Source organism: Rattus norvegicus, chromosome 1, assembly GCF_036323735.1.
Source record: "Rattus norvegicus strain BN/NHsdMcwi chromosome 1, GRCr8, whole genome shotgun sequence".
In the NCBI taxonomy this organism is placed as follows: Eukaryota; Metazoa; Chordata; class Mammalia; order Rodentia; family Muridae; genus Rattus; species Rattus norvegicus.
Genome location: NC_086019.1, coordinates 120,925,344 through 120,947,894, shown reverse-complemented (window position 1 = coordinate 120,947,894; position 22,551 = coordinate 120,925,344). Strand labels below are relative to the sequence as shown.

At 35.8% G+C, this 22,551-nt stretch overlaps 1 long non-coding RNA gene across 1 annotated transcript in view; it reads left to right on the top strand.

Moving 5' to 3' along the window:
* Positions 1-22,551, top strand: part of LOC134483413 (uncharacterized) — a 723,689-nt gene that overhangs the window by 569,441 nt on the left and 131,697 nt on the right. Inside the window, exons 46-47 of the long non-coding RNA XR_010060293.1 lie at positions 8,686-8,803; positions 9,164-9,260. This is a non-coding gene — a long non-coding RNA (uncharacterized LOC134483413). The remainder of the gene's footprint in view (positions 1-8,685; positions 8,804-9,163; positions 9,261-22,551) is intronic.

Below are 22,551 nucleotides of genomic sequence, written 5' to 3'. Positions count from 1 at the left end.
CATCTACACAATGGAATATTACTCAGCTATCAAAAACAACGACTTTATGAAATTCGTAGGCAAATGGTTGGAACTGGAAAACATCATCCTGCGTGAGCTAACCCAATCACAGAAAGACATACATGGTATGCACTCATGATAAGTGGCTATTAGCCCAAATGCTTGAATTACCCTAGATGCCTAGAGCAAATGAAACTCAAGACGGATGATCAAAATGTGAATGCTTCACTCCTTCTTTAAAAGGGTAACAAGAATACCCTTGGCAGGGAAGAGAGAGGCAAAGATTAAAACAGAGACTGAAGGAACACCCATTCAGAGTCTGCCCCACATGTGGCCCATACATATATAGCCACCCAATTAGACAAGATGAATGAAGCAAAGAAGTGCAGACCAACAGGAGCCGGATGCAGATTGCTCCTAAGAGACACAGCCAGAATACAGCAAATACAGAGGCGAATGCCAGCAGCGAACCACTGAACTGAGAATAGGACCCCCGTTGAAGGAATAAGATAAAGAACTGGAAGAGCTTGAAGGGCCTCGAGACCCCAAAAGTACAACAATGTCAAGCAACCAGAGCTTCCAGGGACTAAGCCCCTACCCAAAGACTATACATGGACTGACCCTGGACTCTGACCTCATAGGTAGCAATGCATATCCTAGTAAGAGCACCAGAGGAAGGGGAAGCCCTGGGTCCTGCTAAGACTGAACCCCCAGTGAACTAGACTGGTGGGGGGAGGGCGGCAATGGGGGGAGGGTTGGGAGGGGAACACCCATAAGGAAGGGGAGGGGGGAGGGTGATGTTTGCCTGCATACCGGGAAAGGGAATAACACTTGAAATGTATATAAGAAATACTCAAGTTAATAAAAAAAATAAATAAAAAAAGAAATGATCTGACTCCTACATATAGCTGTCCTCCTCAGTATTCCACTCTATCCTTTCCATTCCCCCATCTCCATTTATTTGCTACATTCCAATGTATCCCCCAAATATGCCCCATAATTTTTTATATTGTTTCTCTACCCTCATAAAATCCTTTCTTCCTGACTAATTTTGTATGCCATTGTCAGGGCTTAAATATCAAAATATAAGCAGATACATTCTGTATTTGTCTTTGAGGTTCTGGATAACTCACAATGAGGTTGTTGTTGTTGTTGATGATGATGATGTTGCTCAGACCCTTTCAAATATACCAGAAAATAGTAAGTGGATCACAGGCAATAAGATGTTGAGGTACTAACACCATTGTGGTTTGATTTTGCTCTGTTCACATAATTGATTGCTTCTTCTCTCTGGAGGTAATAAAATACATTTTAAAGGAGCCCCCTTTTCAAAATGAGATGTTAGAATTTTATAGAGAATTTGGAGTGTGAAAGACTTGAAAATGTAAAATACTATTGGGTTTTTAATTCCAAGGACAGATATGTTTGATATTCAACCTTTGGTAAAATATTTGCCTAACATAAACAGATTTGACTTTGTCCTTCATCACAAATGCAGATATACTATACACACAAGGAACAACAGCAGCCAGGAGGTAGGGACAGAATAATATGTTGCTGAAGGTCATCCTAACCATTAATCAGATCAGCCTAAAATCATTTTAGAGAAAAAGTGATATATGCTTTATGTGCTTGTATGCTAAAAATATGTAACTATATTTTGATTTTACAGGGCTAACATTGAAAGTATTGACTTGAGGCTCAATGACACTTTAAGGTTTTAAACATGGTTCATTCTATGAAAAAAAATGGGGTCTTTTAAATTTGTATAGTATATTTTTATTATAAATTGATTGTAAGTATGTGGTGACAAGGAGTAGAATGCAGTGGTTTCAATGGGATGTCAATGATTAGTTTCTAATTTTTAAACAGTTGACTCCTAGTTGATGATTGTTTGTGGAAGGTTTTGAGAGAAGTCTCTCTGCTTCTTCTCTGCGGTTTGAGATATAAATTGCTAATTCAGCAATCTGTTGCTTATCACTAGAAATACAGAAAGAGAAGAAATAATTTTTTGCTACTATACTACAATTTGAATTTTATTAATATATTTTTCTTTTTGTTACAAATTCTAAAATGTAATTCTGGCTGTAAGTATACTCATAGTAGACTCTCTTCCTATGACTCTAAATTGTTAGATATAAGGGCATGTGCCAACATGACTGGACCTTTTCACAAAACAAAAAATTCTAAAAGTAATTAATGATCAAAGTCAAATTCACATTTACAAATCAAATTAAAGCATTCAAGATATATTGACTTACATATTAATCATCATTCAAGAAATAGAAGCAAAATATTTACTTCATATTTTTGCCCAACTTACTCTACAGAATGTGACACTGTCTCACAAATTCCAAAAATTAAACAGAATATGAACAAAAGTAGAAATAAAATAAAGGAGAAAAGGAGGAGGAATCAGAGGAGAAAAGGGAGGAAGAGGGTAAAAGGAGGACACCACTAATCAGAGAAAATGAAAAGCTCATAAAATGTGAGGTTCTTCTTCACTCCTTCATAAAAGGGGAAACAAGAATATTCATAGGTGGGGGTATGGATGCAGAGTTTGAAGCAGCAAATGAAGGATCACCATTGGAGGAAATAAAGGACTGAAAGAACTTAAGAGGCTTGGAACGCCATAAGAACAACCATAGCAAAAAACCAGAGCTCCCAGGGACTAAACCACTACTTAAAGACTATACATGGACTGACCCAGGGCTGCAACTGCATAGGTAGCAGAGAATAGACTTGTTTTGGCACCAGTGGAAGGGGAAGCCCTTGGTCCTGCCAATGTTGGACTCTCACTCTAGGGGAATGTTGGGGGGAAGGCAGGAGGGACTTGATGGAGATGAGAAAACCCTTAGAGAAGGAAGGAAGGAAGATGGGATAGCGGGCTTATGTCTATGAAACTGGGAAAGTGAATAACATTTGAAATATAAATAAAAAAATCCAGTAAAAACAAACAAACAAACAAACACACAACAATATGATGAAACACAGGGATTTCATTCAGTGTTTTCAGTGTCCTGATCTCACATTGACACACAGTACATGTATAAAATGTAAAAACATTTAGGATTCATTTTCTTGTTTAGAAAACCATACATTATCGTTGCCATTATCCCTTACATAAAAACCATTATTTTTAACCCAATAGCTGGCAGATTAAGACGGGACACTGTACATTTCAATCCTGTTTATTCTGCACAGCAGCTTCCTGTCCCGAAAAAAAGCTATTGATGCAAACATTGCCTCTCTATATAATACATTACTGTAACTTGTGTACTTGTTACCAAGTACCCTCTGACAATTTTGATAAATACAATACTACGGCATTGTAATTTCACAGGATTTTTAATATTAGGAATCAATCTTTGAAAGGTATCTTTAAAATCAAGATTGCAGAATAATCTTTGCAGCAAGTTTTAAACATCTCCAGCATTGACAGAAGATTCAGAGGGTCTGATCTGCAGTAGCCCAGCCTGTTTAAGAGTGGTCTTTCCTTCTCTCAATATGATATGTATTAATATATTGCCATCCTTATCTGCTCAGTCCTATATTGAAGTAAAGTTAGCCACACAGGGATAGCTTCTGAAAGTAATGCTATAGAATAGGAAGCTGAGTATTCCCGTATGCATTCAAAGTCACCTTGTTGGTTTTGCAAATGATTTCCTTCCTTGATTGTCAGACACAGGGCTGATTGTCCAAATTCGAAGCACATTCTGTAATTCCTGATGCATTTCCCTTTCCCCAGTACACTTTGTCTTGCAGAAAAGGATATTATTAAGTCAATATAATTTACATTTATTGAAACATAAATGATTGTACAATCATTAACATTCAGGAGCTACTCTACATTTTTGTTTGTACCCCATTTTCATATTCATTGGGCATCAGAATCACCAAGGTTTAAAGTTGCATAGTGATGTTGAGTGATGCTTCTGCTTATAAAAAGTAATACTGCACGACAAAATTATTTCTCAGAACTCATGTCAGGAATCTCAAATTACATGTCACTGCATATCTTGAGACATATACAGCCTTTAGCACCTAGTACCTCTACACATATGCATACACACACAGAGAGAGAAAGAGAGAGAGAGAGAGACAGAGAGACAGAGAGAGACAAAGACAGAGACAGAGTCAGAGACAGAGCAGAGAGCGAGAGTGAGAGAGAGACACACACAGACAGACAGAGAGACAGAGAAAGACACACCTACACAGACACAAGTTCAGGTTTAAAAACAGAGAGACAGAATCTCAGTGATAGAGACAGAGAGAATGTATATATGTACACCTAATTAACATTAAAAATCTAGCTAACAGTGGTGACATGTGAGTTTACATGTAGCACTTACAAGTCAGAAGTCAATAAATCTGAGTTAAATGACAGCCCTGTCATCAAAGTGAATTTCCATTCCAGCTAAATTGAACAAGTAAGCACCTATTTAAAAGAAAATCAAACAAAAAAGTAAATATATCAAAGTAACAATTTTAAAACAGAAGAAAAAATAATCATTGAATCACAAACTAATGCTTTAGTTAATAACAAAAGTTATGTTAATGGCAAGTGCTTCATTTACATGAGCACATCAGATCCTTTAAAAATCCACCTAATCAAGCAAAATCTGACTAATGCAGAATATTATTAAATTAGCATCTTTCATTCTTTAGTGATTTCTCCTGATATTACAAGTATCTAGTGGTTTCGTACGTTCTCTAATTTTGTTACATTTTTCCTAAGCACTCCTTCTTTCCTTTGTATAGAGATCTAAATGTGAATATAATTCAATATCCTGTAGGCATCATTGCCCAAAAAGCACCTTGAATTTATCCCTGACCAATTTATACAGGGGTTTTTGAAGACCCAGCGCTTTCATTCTAGCAATAGTACAGCTTAAAGATCACATTTGCCTGCCTTGTTTCATTAGCTTTCGAAAAGATTTTGAATCTCTGCAGCCTGGCAACCATGCACGCATGCGTGATTGGAGGGTTATGCTAGCTCACTAGCACAGAACAGGGGCGGGTTACAGTGTGATTACTTAAGTCATGCAGCAGGTCCTGTTCAGAGAAGAGGCAGACAAAGATGCCTGTCAAAGCACCCTAGGACTGGTCAGCAAGGCAATGCAGCAAACAAGGTCAGCTATCTCATATCCCCATAATTTGTTTCATAGACGTGATTTTTTCACACTAAATATGGCAAATTGGTTGTAATAGAAGATTATTCTATACATCTCAAGCCTTTGACTCTGAACTACCTGTCAGATGAGAAACCTATCAGATCAGGACCTGGCTTCCTTTGTCCTGTCCTGTGTTGTGTTTGCTGCAGTGCCCCTCCCCTTGAGCTGTCAATCTGCCCTATCACTTCAGTTCAGTTCTCTTACAGGGTGAATATTAGCATTTCAAAGAGCTGACAGTATTGTGGATTACTGGTGTGTGGGAGAAATGGCAATCAGAAAAATAAAAAGGAATTTAAGTACATAAATGGATTTTGCATAAAAATTACATCCATAAATGAAGTTACAGTGGTATCTGGTTATCTGTCATAGACTGAAAGATTTGAAGGAATAAAAAACACTTGAGAGTTAACATACAGATTATCATCAGAGGGAAAGCACACAATAGATCACGTTGTTTGCACCTCCAGTTTCTGAATAGTTAGGGGTATCAGGTAAGAATGAGTTTTGATGTTATGATAGCTACAATAAAGGATAAGTGTTTCAAAATGGCTGTAAGAAAGAGTAGTGGGCAGAGTGAAGTTGGGTGTGTGAACTGCAGGCATGTGGAAACACACACACACACATATATATATATATATATATATATATGTATATATATATGTATATATATATGTATATATATATGTATATATATATATATATATATACATGCACAAAAACACTTACAAACATACTCAGATGACATACAATGCATAGAGTAGTACAGAATGATAAACCATTTTCTTCTGTGATCACATAATGCTTTAGTGTCTTTTTAATTTTGCCCATATTCAACAATAAACTGGTGGATTGGAAATAACTTTCTTTGGATATGTAGTCTATACTTTGCTTTCATCCTCTGATATGGATGAATTTTATAAGATATGCAAAATAGAATGCAGATTTGGTTTTGGGTTTTTTTTTTGGGTGGTATGTTTGTTGGGGAGGTTGGCCATCCTCCATCGGATAAAGCCACAAGGGTGTTTTTGCTTTTGTTTCTGTTTGAATTATTTCTGGTCTTTTTTGGAATTGTATTTTGTTTTTCTTTATAAAATGGTGTATTTTAATTGAAAATTGATTTTTGTCCAGTTTTTCATTTCCATTCTTATTTATTTTATTTATATCATGATTACATTTTTCCTCTTTTTAACTCATCCCAGTTTCTAACCACCTCCCCTCACTTCCAGATCACTTCCCTTTCTGTCTCTCATGAGGAAAAGAACAGTCAAGGGATAACAACCAAACATAAACAAAATGAAATATAATAAGATATAGTAATAACATATTGAAGGTGGACAAGGCAATCCAACAGAAGGAAAATGAGCAGACACAAGAATCAGAGACCCAACTGTTAACACACTCAAGTATTCCTTAAAAACACTAAATTAAATGCTCTCAGATGTGTACAGAGGAAACAATGCAGACTAATAATAGGCTTTGAGACACAGATTTCCTCAGAGGCTTATCCTATTCTTTTACTCATTGTATTTTGTTTTTTATTTCAAAATGTTGTTTGTGTTTAAGACTTAAAAAAATCTTAAATTCAAGACTATGTTGATCCAAGTCAACAGCAGTCTGAGGGTTGGCTAAGGTTCTTGCTTCTAAAGAGGTGTTAATTAATACAGATATAACAGAGTGGCAATATTCACTACAGTTTTGTTACTTCAGCTATGTTATACAATGATTTGAAATCTGCCATGCAGATACCACCTGAACTTTGATCATTATTCAGGTTTATTTTACAGGGAATCTTTCTTGTCTCCATCTAATTTTACAACACTATTTTTTAATTTATGTGATGAATATTATTGATAATCAAATATATACATATGTAATATATATGTATATTTTATATAACATGGTATATGACATATATCACAATATGATATATAATGTTTTATAAATGATAGTGTTTCTATAGTTTGTTACTCAAAGTATTTGTTATTTCAGGACATGAATTTTCATAAATTTTTTATACTGCTACATTGCTGAATGTAATTATCAGAATTGTCAGGTTCCTGATGCCACATTTAGGAACTTTTAAGCATAAAATCATATCATATTCAAAGGAGTCTCCTAATACTATGCTGACTAAGACAGGAAGAATAAACTTCCTTCTCTTGTTCCTGATTTTAATAAAAATGTTTTGAATTTATCACCATTTAGCAGGATGCTCCCTATTCTTTTGTTGTATGTTGTTTTTTTTTTTTCTGAAATATGTTCTGTTTATCCTTACCAGTGACCACATCTCTAAGGAAACAGGAAACTTGCTACTCTGGTAGCCATCTATGTCAGTAAGGATGTGTGCATATAGGGTTGGGATATTGAGAAGCCCTCCTTCCTTTCTTGAATATTTGCTCAGGCTTTTGAGGGTCACACATGTAACCCTAACTTTAGGAGGCCATGTTTACAACAGCCATGCCATTTATAGAGACATCCCATAGCATTTGTTCCAGTCCTCTAGCTTTTACCCATCTGGGGACTTTTAGAATCCCCTACTATGTCTGAGTACTGACTGTTGCTTATTCACAGTGCCTTATGTAAATATGTATTATTGTGCCAACAAAACATTAGTAATGAAAGTGTTATCTATGGAAATAATCAGCAACACATACCAAAGGACATAGCAGAAATATTTAAAAAGGAATTTGACAAAATGGAGATTTAGAAAAACAATGTCAGTGTGTTCTCTGCTAGGGTCTTTAAATTCCCTAGCTGAGTTTATTGATCATGTTTGTACTATCATTCATAAATTCTGTCCTGTAGAACTGGCCTCACTTCTAATTAATAATGTGGTTGGTTAAGCACAAAATACCTTTGTACATTTGTGATGTTAATAAATTTTACCAGGCCATTCATTATTGTAGCATATAAGGATTATTAATGGATAAGAAAACCATTATTTTTTTTTTCTTAATGGAGCCTGAATAGTGTTTTAGAGCATTATGAAAGTTAACCACCAGGGAAACATTCCATGATAGCACAAGGATGAATCCTCTGTGTCTAGCAAAGAATGTTTATTGTGTGTATACCTCATGACCTTATCATAAAATCTCCTGAAGCGAACTGAGGCTCTTTCCAATTTTCTCTTTTGTTCAATTATGTCATCTTTTTATGTTGAGAGATACAGCATTAGGATTCATAAAATTATTGTCAAAATACATTTGAGTTCATATGATTTGCCTGTCTATGCTTTGAATAAAACCTTCCATAAGTGCAATTTCTATAATCAATTAGACTCCGCCATATTAAAATAATTTCTCCTTTAGGAACCTTTCTATATTGGAAATAGCTTCATGGTTAGAGATTGCAGATCATGTTTATTTATTTCCCTCAGTAGTGGGAGTCAATTCACTTTAATCTATGGAAACCATATCATGCTGTCATGTTCTATGTGAGATCATATGTGAGTTAGTCATGTCTGTTACATCTAAAAGACATTGGTTCTTTGTTATAATCTTCCCATTCCCAGGTGCTCTCAGTTTTCTCCCAAGAAAAAGATCCATGAGAGATGAAGGGAGAGTATTAATAGAGAATTTGCATTTACAACTGAGTTACCAAATTTCTCTTAATCTCTACACAGTGTTCAGGTATGTGTCTCTGCCTTTGTTTCCATCAAAAACAGATTGTAGCTTCTGTGATCATGGCTGAGTAATATACTTATTAATGGGAATAACAGAATATCTTTAGGATTCTTTAAATTGGTACATTGCTTTTGCAGAAAAAAAATGGTGTTTGATATGCCCCTTGGTCCACAATCTACTTATTTTTCTTTTCTTGGACATATGAGGTATGTCAGGAACATGTCTCATGGACTGGGCAATAAATCCTTTCACGTAATTGTTACTCTCATCACATTTGTACAACTATTGCACTCGTGTACACTGTAGCCAGTCCACCATTGTAAATTGAAAGATTTCAGCTATGTTCACCTTTCCTTTTCTCCTCAGGAATTATGAATAAATTTTCCAATCCATGAACACCATCTAGAAGGGGTGAATACTCCAGTTGGTCACCAACTTAAGTTCTTCATGTTCAATGAGATAGGTAAATGTTGTTTCATCAATATGGTTTTGCCATCAGTTTTTGTAAACCAACCAGTGATGTGGGTAGGAAAGTAACTTGTTTGGGAGTTTCTGTGTGATCTCAGTCATCAAGAATCAAATAGATGTAACTCATGCATGACAGTGGAATGGCTTTGCTAATGAGAGATGGCAGTTAGGTTGTACTCTCTCCATTATTATATGATGTGTTTTAAGAATATACCATTAACATATTATATATTAAGAAGCCTCTACTGTAGTACTTTTCTATAACATTCTTCAGATAGTCCACAGATTCTGGTGTCCCTTACCCCTCTTTCCTCCACTTCTGCATTTAATATTCCCATTCAACTACCACATTACACCACATGTCTCCAGATTTAATTTTGTTTTTAGTTATTCAGGAAAACCTTCTATAATTTCTAGTTCCTCACTCTATATCTTACCACTGAGGATTTAAGGATTCTTAGATGCATTTGTAAGGATTAAAACCTAGGGGTTGGGGATTTAGCTCACTGGTAGAGCACTTGCTAGGCAAGGCCCTGGGTTCTGTCCTCAACTCTGAAGAAATAGACAAAATAACAAAACCTAAGAAGCACTTTTAAGTGATAACACCCTAAATTTTACTTTGGGTTTCTGAGTACCTCACTCAGGATGAATTTTCTCACTCAGGATGACTTTTTCCTAGTTCTATTCACTTAAGTAAGAGTTCCATGATTTTATTATTTCAAGAATGAGTTACATTTCATTGAGTTAATGTACCATATTTTCATTATTCATTCAATTCTTTATGGACACAGTGTTGAGTGATATCTGGGTTAAGAAGACAGAAGACCAAAATGTGGATGCATAAATCCTACATAGAAGGGAGAACAAAATAATCACAGGAGATAGAGGAAGGGAGGGACCTGGAAGGAAGAGAGGAGGGAGAGGGGAAAAGACAGGACAAGATCAGGTATTGGGATCGATAGAAGAGAAATACAGAAAGTCAGGAAACTGAATAGAAATAATTAGTAGTGGAGACTGCAGAACTGGTGGTATCTCCTAAAAATTCCCAGTCACCAAGGAAACAAGAGGCTCCTAGGACCAAACAGGGATGACTTTAGCAAAAGTACCCCCAAAAGGGGAGATAGAACCTGTAGATACCACCTGCAGTAGATAGGCACCACCCCTAGTAGAGGGATGGGGCCACCCACCCATCTCAAAAATTGTAATCCAGAAATGTTCCTGACAAAAGGAAAGACGGGCCCCAAAATTGGAATAGAACCTGAAGGCAAGGCCATTCAGAGACTGCCCTATCAAGGAATCTGTTCCTTCTGCATACACCAAACCCCAACCCTTCTGCTGATTTCAAGAAGCACTTGCTGACAGGAGCCTGGTATGGCTATTCCCTGAGTGGTTCTATCATCACCTAACCAAATAGATGCAGATACAACCAATCATCAGACTGAGCCTTGGAGACTCCAATGGAATAGCTAGCAGAAGGACTGAAGGACCTGAAGGCGATTGCAACCCCATTGAAAGAACAATATGATTTAAACAGACCAGCCAGAGCTACCAGAGTAAACCACCAACCAAAGAGTATACCTGGAGATCCACGTGGCTATTGATTCATGTGTAGCAGAGGATGGCCTTATCTAATATCAACAGGAGGAAAGGCCCTTGGTTCTGTGGATTCCTAAGACCCCGCCTAGGATGATGCTAGAGTGATGAGGCAGGAGTGGATGAATGGGTAGAGAGGCACGTTCATAGAGGCAAAGGGAATGGAGAGAGAAGGAATGGGATGGGGCATTGTGGAGGGATAACAGATAAAAGGGATATCATTTGAGTGTAAATGAATACAATGATGAATTAAAAAATTAATGACAAGTTACTTGAAAAATTCTTTCAATGTAAGAATGACCATGTCATTTTCCTCAGAATCCAAGGAGGTAGCAGTGCTCTTGACAGCCCTAGATCCAGATTCTTCCCACATTTATATCCATTAGTACTCTCAGATCACTTCCAAGAAATATACTTGTTTTCAGTAAGGCCAGAACACTGGGTCTGTACTATGTGGAAATGTACTGTATGATATAAGAACATTCAGCACAAATGGTGGGTCCTGTTTGCCTCTGAATGCATGTATTCCTCAAAACTATCCATGAGGATAGTTTATTCTTAAAAGTTTTTTTTTCACATCCGCATATTGGACAAATAAGTTCCTTGTTAAAGCAACCACTGAAGCCTCCTTCTAGGACAAATACACTAAAAAGGCTTCAACCTCTAACACACTATTAAACTATTAAAATGATCAGTTCAACTTGTCTTTCCATGTTAAAGATTTTTTGTCTGCAATTTTCTATTAATCTTTGATAGGTTATGTTTTTTCTAGAATAAAATTAATTCTGTTCCTAAAGTATTTACTTCCTCTCTTACAAACAAATATGTATATATATATATATATATATATATATATATATATATATTTGTATTCCATTGGTGTCTCCAAGGCTCAGTCTGATGATTGACTCTATCTGCATCTATTATGGTTAGGTCCTGATAGAATCGCTCAGGGAACAGCCATACAAGGCTCCTGTCAGCAAGTTCTTCTTGAAATCATATATATATATATATATATATATATATATATATATATATATATATGCATATATATCATATACCTTATACCACTATTCTGAATTTTTGCAGCTTAGTAGTAATGATTTTCACTTTTTGTATTTTACCTTCAGGCCTTGTAATATATTTTTTGTTAAATTGTACTAAATGTTTAGTCATTTTCTGTCCTTGGATTTTTATAATGTTTCCCTAATCATACTTACTACTCAAATGTTATTTTTTGATAGCAAAGCAACAATTTCTCCCCAAAGAAATGGAACTAGATATCATATATATGTAAAGACATAGGTAAAATATAGTTTTCCCATTGCCTGGCAAATCACCACGTCCCAGTGTGGAAATTCTTTCTTTGACTTCATATATGAACTGAACTAAGAAATTCTTGTTTCAGAACACCCCTAAAATATTTTGGTTGCAAAATCAGAGAGGGTAGTTAAGGAAATAAATATTGTCCACTAATAATAACTAATAGGTTTATGATCAGAAGTCTTCCAAATTCTGTCCATCCCTGGAGTTCTAATGAATCATCCTTTTCAGTCACAAATTTTCACCAAGAATTCTTGTATATATTTTTGTCAAGAGCTATAGAGCATTCAAAGCCAAAGTGTCCAGTGGTCTCAATAGCCAACTATAAAATAATAGATTTTACATTTTAGAAAACACATGAGGATGAAATAAGCATTACAAATATTCTCATAATATTTTCTGAATCTCACAAGCTCATAGACAATTTCTGAAATTTAATTTTTATTTAGCTACAGGACTGCTTTTAGAAGTAGTCCTCTTAATTTTCAACCTTAGTTATCTCACAGTTTATTTTCCTCAGAGAAATGATTCTCCATACTATAAACCTGCTTCCAAAATCACCCATATATCACAAGTGGATGATTAAAGCATTGTTTATAAAGTTCAAAATTTCAGTACTTAATCCTAAGACTGCTCTCTCGTAAGAAAGTAACTCATAGATTAGACTGAAATTTATATAACCCCTAAGTTCATAATTTTCCTATTTTAGAGTTTTTAAAAGAAACCGGAGCCCAAAAAAATGATTAATTTCAATATTAATTGTTTTCTATATTATTTTATGCATTTCAACAATTTGAGCTCTCATTTTTCAAGTAAGACCCACATATGGTTAAAGGAAATATCATAAAATTTACATAGTATATTGGTGGAAGCAAATTGGAATCATGATGCATTACTCACATTGCCTTTACTGGTATCCTTCCTTCATGTAAATTCACAAAAGCATTAATGTATATCATGATGGTACTTTCTTCGATATCACTATTTTAATCATTTAATAACCATGAATCCATGGACAGAACCATCCAATAGGTTTATGGAAACTATCAACTATTTTGTATATGATTATTTCCATGCCACATAGTGTTACACAGAAAATACAATATGTGCTAAAACTGAAAAATGCATATATTAACTTATATAATATAAACAAGAATCCCTGCCTTCCCATTTAAACAATAAACTATGCCTATACATTTTATAAAAGGGTATGCCAGATTTTCTATTCTTTGAATATTTTCATGGGGGCATTAATTTATGGGTATGATTATGACTTATGGATTGATTTAAATCAGTAAGACTTAGCATGATAATAGTAGTCACTGTGCAAGTAGTATGAAGGCCCTGTTTATTTGCAGGATCCTACTACAGAAAACTGTGCCAATTATAGGTTTCCTTTTGGGACTCAAATCCAACTAAAAATGTTGGTAATTCTCATGATAGGCAGGTCATCACTGTATCAGAAGTATTCATTGGCAGGAATGATTTCCAAGCTTGACAAAGTGGTGATTATACTTCTTCTGCAGTAGCCTGCTTCATTTATTCTGGTACTATGAAAGCTATCCACTAAGGTACACAGTAGAATCAAGCTTATTGGTCAATGCTCGATACATTCACTCCGTTCTTTGACTTAACCATGTGTTGACCTCAGCAATAGGGTCTTACTCTCAAATTCTGTATGGTAACCAAGAAGGTTTGTAATGGGATGGACTGTATGCGAATTCTCTGGAAAGTAAATTCAAAGTAGACAACCAAATGTGGCAAAGGACAATGTACTTGTCTGGCTATAGTGTCCTGTGGAGAAACCATTGTCTTATTACTAGTTATCCTTATTTGAAAAAAGTTTATATATATATATATATATATATATATATATATATATATATATATATATATATATATATTGTGTGTGTGTGTGTGTGTAGAGAAGCCCCTCTTGCAGAAGCTTGTTTCCATATGCCTTTCTCAAAACGACTTTAGGGATATTTATCCTTCCTCACATTCACTCCTCACATCTCAGCTTCTACTACCATCACCATGTAATTCAGTGGTTTGTATATGGTTGGCCCAGCTAGTGGCACTATTTGGAGATGTAGTTTTGTTGGAGTAGGTGTGTCCCTGTATGTGTGGTCTTTAATAACCACATCATAGCTATCTGGGATCCAATCTTCTGCTTGCTGCCTTCATAATATAAGTGTAACTCTCAACTCTTACAGCCCCATGTCTGCCTTAAAACTGCTATGCTTCTACCTTGAAGATAATAGACTGAACCTTCGAACCTATAAGTCGGTTCAGAATTCAATGTGATCTTTATAAGAGTTGCATTGCTCATGGTTTCTGTTCACAGAAGTAAAAGCCTTATTGAAGACACTTAGTCTGTCACTAGTTTCCCTTCATATTTATACCATGGTTTTTTAAAAACTCCCCTCCAATGAAATACAGACCCATGATATTATCAGTTTCCTGACATGTATATTTATTACAAGAACATATATATATATATATATATACATATATATATATGAAAATCATTTTTAACTTTTTAAAACTTAATTTTATATTTTAATTCTTCCCTTTACATTATGCTCATTGTCCCCCTCCCAAATCACCACCCCTCCCACAAACTTTCCCCTATTCTTCCTCTCCCCTTTCTAAGCAGGTGGGGACTGCCTAGGCATCCTGCCACCCTGGCAATTCAGACAAAGGTGATTGCTGTTTAAGCCTGACGATTTGACTTTGCTCCCTAGAATACGTACACATGCACATGTAGTGAACTGACTCTCCAAATTTTTCTGTGACATTTACATGTGGTCATGGTGCACGCACACACACACACACACACACACACACACACACACACACATACACACACACACACAGAGAGAGAGAGAGAGAGAGAGAGAGAGAGAGAGAATAAATCTCTGAGTATCTTACACTGAAGTCAGTGTGTAGTAGTCAGCAGTAGTCACAACATTTAAGAAAGCTGACTTTAGTTCTATACTGTCTATAATACTTATAACTCGACAAGCCTTTCTTCCACAATGAAGCATGAACCCTGGGAGAGAAACATGATATAGACATTTTACTTCGTGACTGGAATTAAGCATTCTCTTACTCCATGCATCTTGAACAGCTATTGATATTTATGTTAGGCATGATGTTCTAGCAGAAGAATCTTCTCTCAAGAGGGTTGAAAATTACAGTAAGTTATGGGTCTAAGGATAAGTCATTAGGACTTAGATTAATACTACGTTCTTTCTCAGAGTAATAACATTTGCGTTCACTTCAGGCCTATATTATGTTTGGCTACAGGTTTTTGATTCAAATAACAGGACAATTTATACATTTCAATTTGGGGAACATGCCTTAAATCCAACAAGAATGTAGGCTGGTTATTTTTATGTCACTCATACCACTATTGCATCAGTAGCTAATTTTTCCAGGCCTGTTAATGTAACAAGTTGGTGGATTCACAGCTATATATACTGCAGTATAAATTGTTTCTGAAAAAGATACAAAACTAGATGAGCAGGGAAGGATTTCATCTGGAAGAAATGGAAGGAAATGTGAATAAGATCAAACCACACTAAGGAATTCACACACACACACACACACACACACACACACACACAAACACACAAACACAAACACACATACACACACAGAAACAAAATGCAGAAATACATGCATGAAGTTTTGTTGATGCCATATTTTTATTATATCCATAATAATAAAATATAAATAAATAGGTATATATGTAGGTAAGTAGGTAGATAGATAGACAGATCTATGTTGAATTGGAATCTATCAACATTATTCAGTCAATTATTGAAGTTCAATACCTCAAAATGCCACTCCACATTCGTTCCTTATCCTTTTTAATTTTCTTGTCCCATATACAGTAGCAGTTGTGTGCATGTGACTTTTTATTATTCATGCCTTCAGGATCATCTTGCTAATAAGTATATGCACAAGCCATGGCCTTGCTACTTAACCTATTGTTAGCAACTAATACCTCTAATTTCAGAGCATAGTGTTCAAAGAAATCATTTAAATTGCATTCATATGCATGTATTCATAAAGGGCTTACTGTTTGTTCACACAGTAACCATGTCTCTTAATGTTACTTATCTCCATTTTCCTTGCTATACTCATGTCTTCAATAATTATCATACTTGTTCCCTCCATTTTCAAGCCACCCTATGATGCATATCGATTTATTCTATCCCTCCTAAGGAGACCTATCTATTATTCTTAGTCCCTCACTCTAAACACAATTTCTATGATTCTGTAGATTGCACATTGGTAATCATTGACTTAACAGCTAATGTCCACACATAAACAAATAGATTACATATTTGTTTTGTTGGTCTGAGCTAATTCATTCTGTATGATGTGTCCTAGTTCCATTCATTTACCTGTTAATTTCATTATTTCCTTTCTTTTGGGGAATGAAATTTTTGAATAAAAAAAGGAGATAGAAGGTACCATGCTATAACCTGCAATTCCACACTGAGAGAGATGAACTTGAAGTACCTGTCTGAGGACACTTTGGATTACACTACTTAGAAGGAACCCTAGGCTGCAGTTTGGGAGTATGTATCAAAAATCACCAAAAAAAGTGAGGTTAAATGATGAAATAAATGAACAAATAACAACTTTATCTCAGACATAAGTAGAGTAAAATATTTTGCAGTAACTTAATATTATATGTTTGAACAAAAGAACAATACAAATCAACTCAAATGGTAATTTTTCTTTTAAAACCATTGAGACATAGACATGTTGTTCAATCTAGGATGAATGCCCACTATGTGGCAGTTCCAGGGATGAAACTTCACTGTTTCAGTGAAAAAATAGTATTAACTCACCAGTGACTGGACAGAGTATGTAAAATGAACTCCATTTAAAACCGAGTTCCATCTAGGAAAGCATCAGAGCAGAAGTAGAGGTTTGACTTGGACAAGTTTTCTTTGGACCAAGAGAAATGTGGCCTCTGAAGAATTACTTAATTAAATGTTAATACATGAAGATGAATGAATATGTAATCTGTATCAGTGTTTGAAATACTAATTTTGGAAAATTGACTTTTTCAAACAACATATTCTAATCCTTCCTTATTTTGCCCTCCCTGATTTTTTTCTATTTTCACAACAACCTAATCGTCATGTTCTCATTCCACCCCTTAGAAAATATGAAAAGAAAAAAAATCCCGACTGATACAGAACAAAAAACCAAAGGTATCAGAAAGGATAAAACACAAGAAGCACATAGACACACAGAGATACATGCTTACATAGAAAAACCGAAGAAAATATTAATTTGGGAATAATAATGTATGAGAAATTACCAGCATGGTTAAAAATGTAATATATTATGAATCCAAATTACCTTTTATTTATGTAAGGTAGAATGAAGCACCTGACTCAGTGTGGATTCTACTTCCATGAAACTGTACTGGAACAAAGCAGTTTTTGATATCAGAAAATTTGTCAACTGGAGAGAGCTTCTTAATGAGGTAGATCATATTCAGTTCCAGCTATTAGTGGTTGGATGCCAAATAATTTTTTAAATCTTTTTTCCCTTTTTTTCTTTATTAACTTGAGTATCTTTTATTTACATTTCGATTGATATTCCCTTTCCTGGTTTCCCCGCAACAATCACACTCACTGGGGGTTCAGTCATAGCAGGACCAAGGGCTTCCCCTTCCACTGGTGATCGTACTAAGATATTCATTGCTACCTATGAGGTTGGAGCCCAGGTTCAGTCCATGTATAGTCTTTGGGTAGTGGCTTAGTCCCTGGAAGCTCTGGTTGGTTGGCATTGTTGCACATATGGGGTCTCGAGACCCTTCAAGCTCTTCCAGTCCTTTCTCTGATTCCTTCAACGGTAGTCCCGTTCTCAGTTCAGTGGTTTGCTGCTGGCATTCACCTATGTATTTGCTGTGTCTCTCAGGAGAGATCTACATCCGGTTCCTGTCAGCCTGCACTTCTTTGCTTCATCCATCTTGTCTAATTGGGTGGCTGTATATGTATGGGCCAGATGTGGGGCAGGCTCTGAATGGGTGTTCCTTCTGCCTTTGTTTTAATCTTTGCCTCCCTATTCCCTGCCGAGGGTATTCTTTTTCCCCTTTTAAAGAAGGAGCTAAGCATTCACATTTTGATCATCCTTCTTGAGTTTCATGTGTTCTGTGCATCTAGGGCAATTCAAGCATTTGGGCTAATAGCCACTTATCAATGAGTGCATACCATGTGTGTTTTTCTGTGATTGGGTTACCTCACACAGGATGATATTATTCAGTTCGTGCTCCACTATGTTCATAGCAGCCTTATTTATAATAGACAGAAGCTGGAAAGAACCCAGATGCCTTTCGACAGAGGAATGGATACAGAAAATGTGGTACATCTACACAATGGAATATTACTCAGCTATCAAAATAATTTTGACCTGCAAACCTGTGCAGAACCTAGGCAATACTTCCTGATTTATATGAGTTAATATGTGTATCAGTCCTGTTGTATCTGGACATTATTAACTTGCTTGCATTCCTCCCAGCAACACTGTGCTTTACAATATTTCTTCCATGCCTTCTACAAATCTTTCCTGAGCTATGAAGGAAAAGATTAGATGGAAATGACTCATTTATGATAGTATGGTCCAAGGTCTTTTGCTCTGCATATTGTGGAGATATGGTTCTCTATAACTGGCTCCATCTATTGTATATGCTAGCTTTTGTGTTAATAGGAGAGCAGTATATTTATATATGGGTATAAAAGAATGTTATTAGGAATCATTTTGTAGCTACATTTCTATAGCAGACAATAATACCTGCTTTAAGCCTTAACCTCCAGTGTTTTGTCATGAGAACAACGGTAGAAATGTGTTCTGTCTCATTGTGTATCCAGTCAGATAGTATTGTTTACTCCATTGATGGTGCCACTATTGCAGCAGTGTATCCTGTAGGCAGCTGACTGTGGTAGGTCAAGTAGTATAGAGGTGGGTTGGTGTTTAAGTTTTCCCTCCGTAACCATGCCAAACACATTTCAGAACCAGCAACACTATTCAAGAGGTAAAGGTTTTTTTTAGGCACCTGTTTGTCTTCTCTATGTTCAAAAAATGTAGGTGTTGTCTTCAACAGTAGAGCTATCATGAGTTGTATGGAGCAGTCAGTAGCTTAGGCAATAGCTTGAAGTGATTGGAGTATTACAATGAGGAGACATTGGCCAAAAAAATATAGTAGATATAGCCAATACATGAGGTTGGAGAATCCATTTGGTGGGAAGAGATGTCTAATTTGGTCATTCTCTCCCATTATTTTTTATTTCCTTTAGACATTTTATTTATGTTATATATTAAGAACTGATCTGACTCAAAGTTTTAGCTTTCCCCCTTAGTATTTCACACTATCATCTTCATTCCCCAATCTCCATTTAATTGCTGCATTCCAATGTCATTCCAAATTATCACCACAATTATTCATATTATTTCTCAATTGTCACAAAATCCTTCCCTCCATCCTAATTCTTGTATGCTCTTGTCAAGTCGTAAAAGATCCAAATATAAACTATACAGACTGTTTTGTCTTTAAGGTTCTGGATAACTCACAATGAGGTTTGTTGTTGTGGTTGTTGTTCCATCCATTTAACTATGAGATCCATTACTTCATTTTTAATAGCCTAGTAATATTTCATTTTGTAATATACCATATATTTTATCAATTTCTCCACTATGGAAAGGTAGTCTATTTCCTATTTATAACTAATATGACTATAGGTGCAATGAGTAGGAACTAGTAAGTATGTCTATAATATGATATGGATTCACATCAATTTATAATCAACAATGGTACACATGGAACTTGAGGTAAATCATTTCCAGGAAACCAAACTGATTTCCAATGTGGCAGTAAAAGTGTGTTTTTTTCACCAGCAGTGGGTGAGATTTCTTATTACTCATCATCCTAGTTAGCATGTGTGGTCTTCACCATCCCGATTAATGAAACATAAAATTTCAACATGATTACAATGTGCATATTTGTGATTACTAAGGATGGTGAACTTTTCCTTAAATGAAAACAGCATTTGAATGATTAATTATGGGTAATTAGAGAAAAAATTTGTCTTTGTATACCAAAAGGATAAGTAAGTAAAAGGCATGGAAATTGGGCTACAGAAGACAATGGAAAGATTAGTATTCAGAGATAAACCATAGCAAATAGAGTACACTAAACCATTGAAACATATTTTAAGTGAGTATATTAATCTATTTCAACACATACACACACACACACACACACACACAAACACACACACAAACACAAAATTTTGTGGTTTCATCAGTATAAAAAAGCCATCCAGATATGAATACAAATATGTTAATAAATTTAAGAAACATTTAGTTCATGGGTAGGGATATGAAAATATGAAGCAGACATTTAATAGGGAAAAGAAAATAAAAATATGATAATAGTTAATTCAGCCATGGGTGCTGCTAAGACTGAACCCCCAGTGAACTAGTCTATGGGGGGATGGCGGCAATGGGGGGAGGGTTGGGAGGGGAACACCCATAAGGAAGGGGAGGGGGGAGGGGGATGTTTGCCCGGAAACCGGGAAAGGGAATAACATTCGAAATGTATATAAGAAATACTCAAGTTAATAAAAAAAATGTATTCTCATGGAAGAAAGTCCCTTTGGTACTCATAGATCTTAGAAAATATTACATTTGCCCTTAAAAATCTCAAGCCAAGGTATGACTGAAGGAGTTTTTACATCTGTGCTCACAAAGCCATCTAGCTTTCAACAAAAGAAGATGGAAACTCTATAAAAGTTTCAGGTTTTTGTTGTTGTTGTTGTTTTGTTTTTTACATTCCAGGTTATATTCCCTTCCTTGTCCACACACGCCCCTGAGAGTTCCACATCCCATATTTCCTCCCTCCCCTTCCTCCACTTTTCAAGAGGATGTCCCAACCCTACCCAACCCACCAGAACTCTAAACTTCCTGGGGCCTCTAGTCTCAGGAGGATTAGGTGCACCTTCTCTGACTGAACCCAGACACAGGAGTCCCCCGCTCTATATGTGTTGGAGGCCTCATCTCAGCTGGTATATGCAGCCTGGGTAGTGATCCAATGTTTGAGAGATCACAGGGGTCCAGGTTATCTAAGACCACTGGTCCTCCTACAGGGTTGCTCTCCCCCTCAGCTTCCTCCAGCTTTCCTTAATTCAATCAGAGAGGTAATGCTTCATTGGTTGGGTGCACATATCAGTATCTGACTCTTTCAGCTGCTTGTCGGGTCTAATGAAGGGCAGTCATGATTGGTCCATTTTTCTGAATGCCCCAATGCCTCAGTAATTTTGTATGGTCTTGGGGCCTCCCCTTGAGCTGGATCCAACTTTGGGCCTGTCAGAACACAGAGGTACCCAAGGATACAATATAACTGGTTTTTTTAAAAGGATTTAAAGTATGATCTCAAAGTTGAAACCTATGCTTTAATTTCTACTAGGGACATCTAATGTACACTCTTCTTCAGAGACGTAGAAAGAATGACACAGTACCCTGTTTTCTACCACATCACATTATACACAAGGCATCACATTTGTTAAAGATCAATGAAAATCCTCTGAGGCTGCCTGAGAGAAATAATGGAAGAAGAGAAATATTTTGCCATGAGTACATACATAGTAAACATTTAAAAGTTTAATTAATTAGTTTACCATTATTATGTGTTCAATATTTATTCTTCTTTTTGTATGGTGTACTCTTGCAAATATTCTTCATATCAGTTACACTACCTTTTATAGAACTAAAAGGACTTTATTAGGTGAAGTCTTGAAGATATGAAAGTGGCAACACACAGCCAACAAGGATGGGGCAGAGTAATTGAAGATAAGTCCTTTAATGATAACCATTAACACTTTTAGATTGTCCCAGCACACATACTAGTTTTCATTAGCACTCACTAATTAGCTCTTTTTCATTGTGTTGTGGGTCTTTCTGAAAAGAAGGCAGTTGTCCTATTTCCTACTGAATGCAGAAAGTGCTGAGAAGTCTACATGAAGGCAGCCCATTCCTCTTAAAGTTTCTTTTGTTTTGCATTTAGGATAAAGCTTTTCCTCTTTAAATATACAAATCTTTAATTGCTCTTCATGGGCTTATAGCTTATTAATGTCTTAAATATGTATCCCAGCACAGAAAATTTTCTATTTATTTTCCTTGTCGATGTTGAACTTTTCCTATGTAAATTTCTTATTTTTACTCATTCATTTTTGGATAATTTATTTATTTGGATTTCAAACGTTAACTCATTTCTAGGTTTCCCCTCTGCAAAACCCTGTCCCATTACCTGTACCCCTGCTTATATGAGGGTGTTCTCC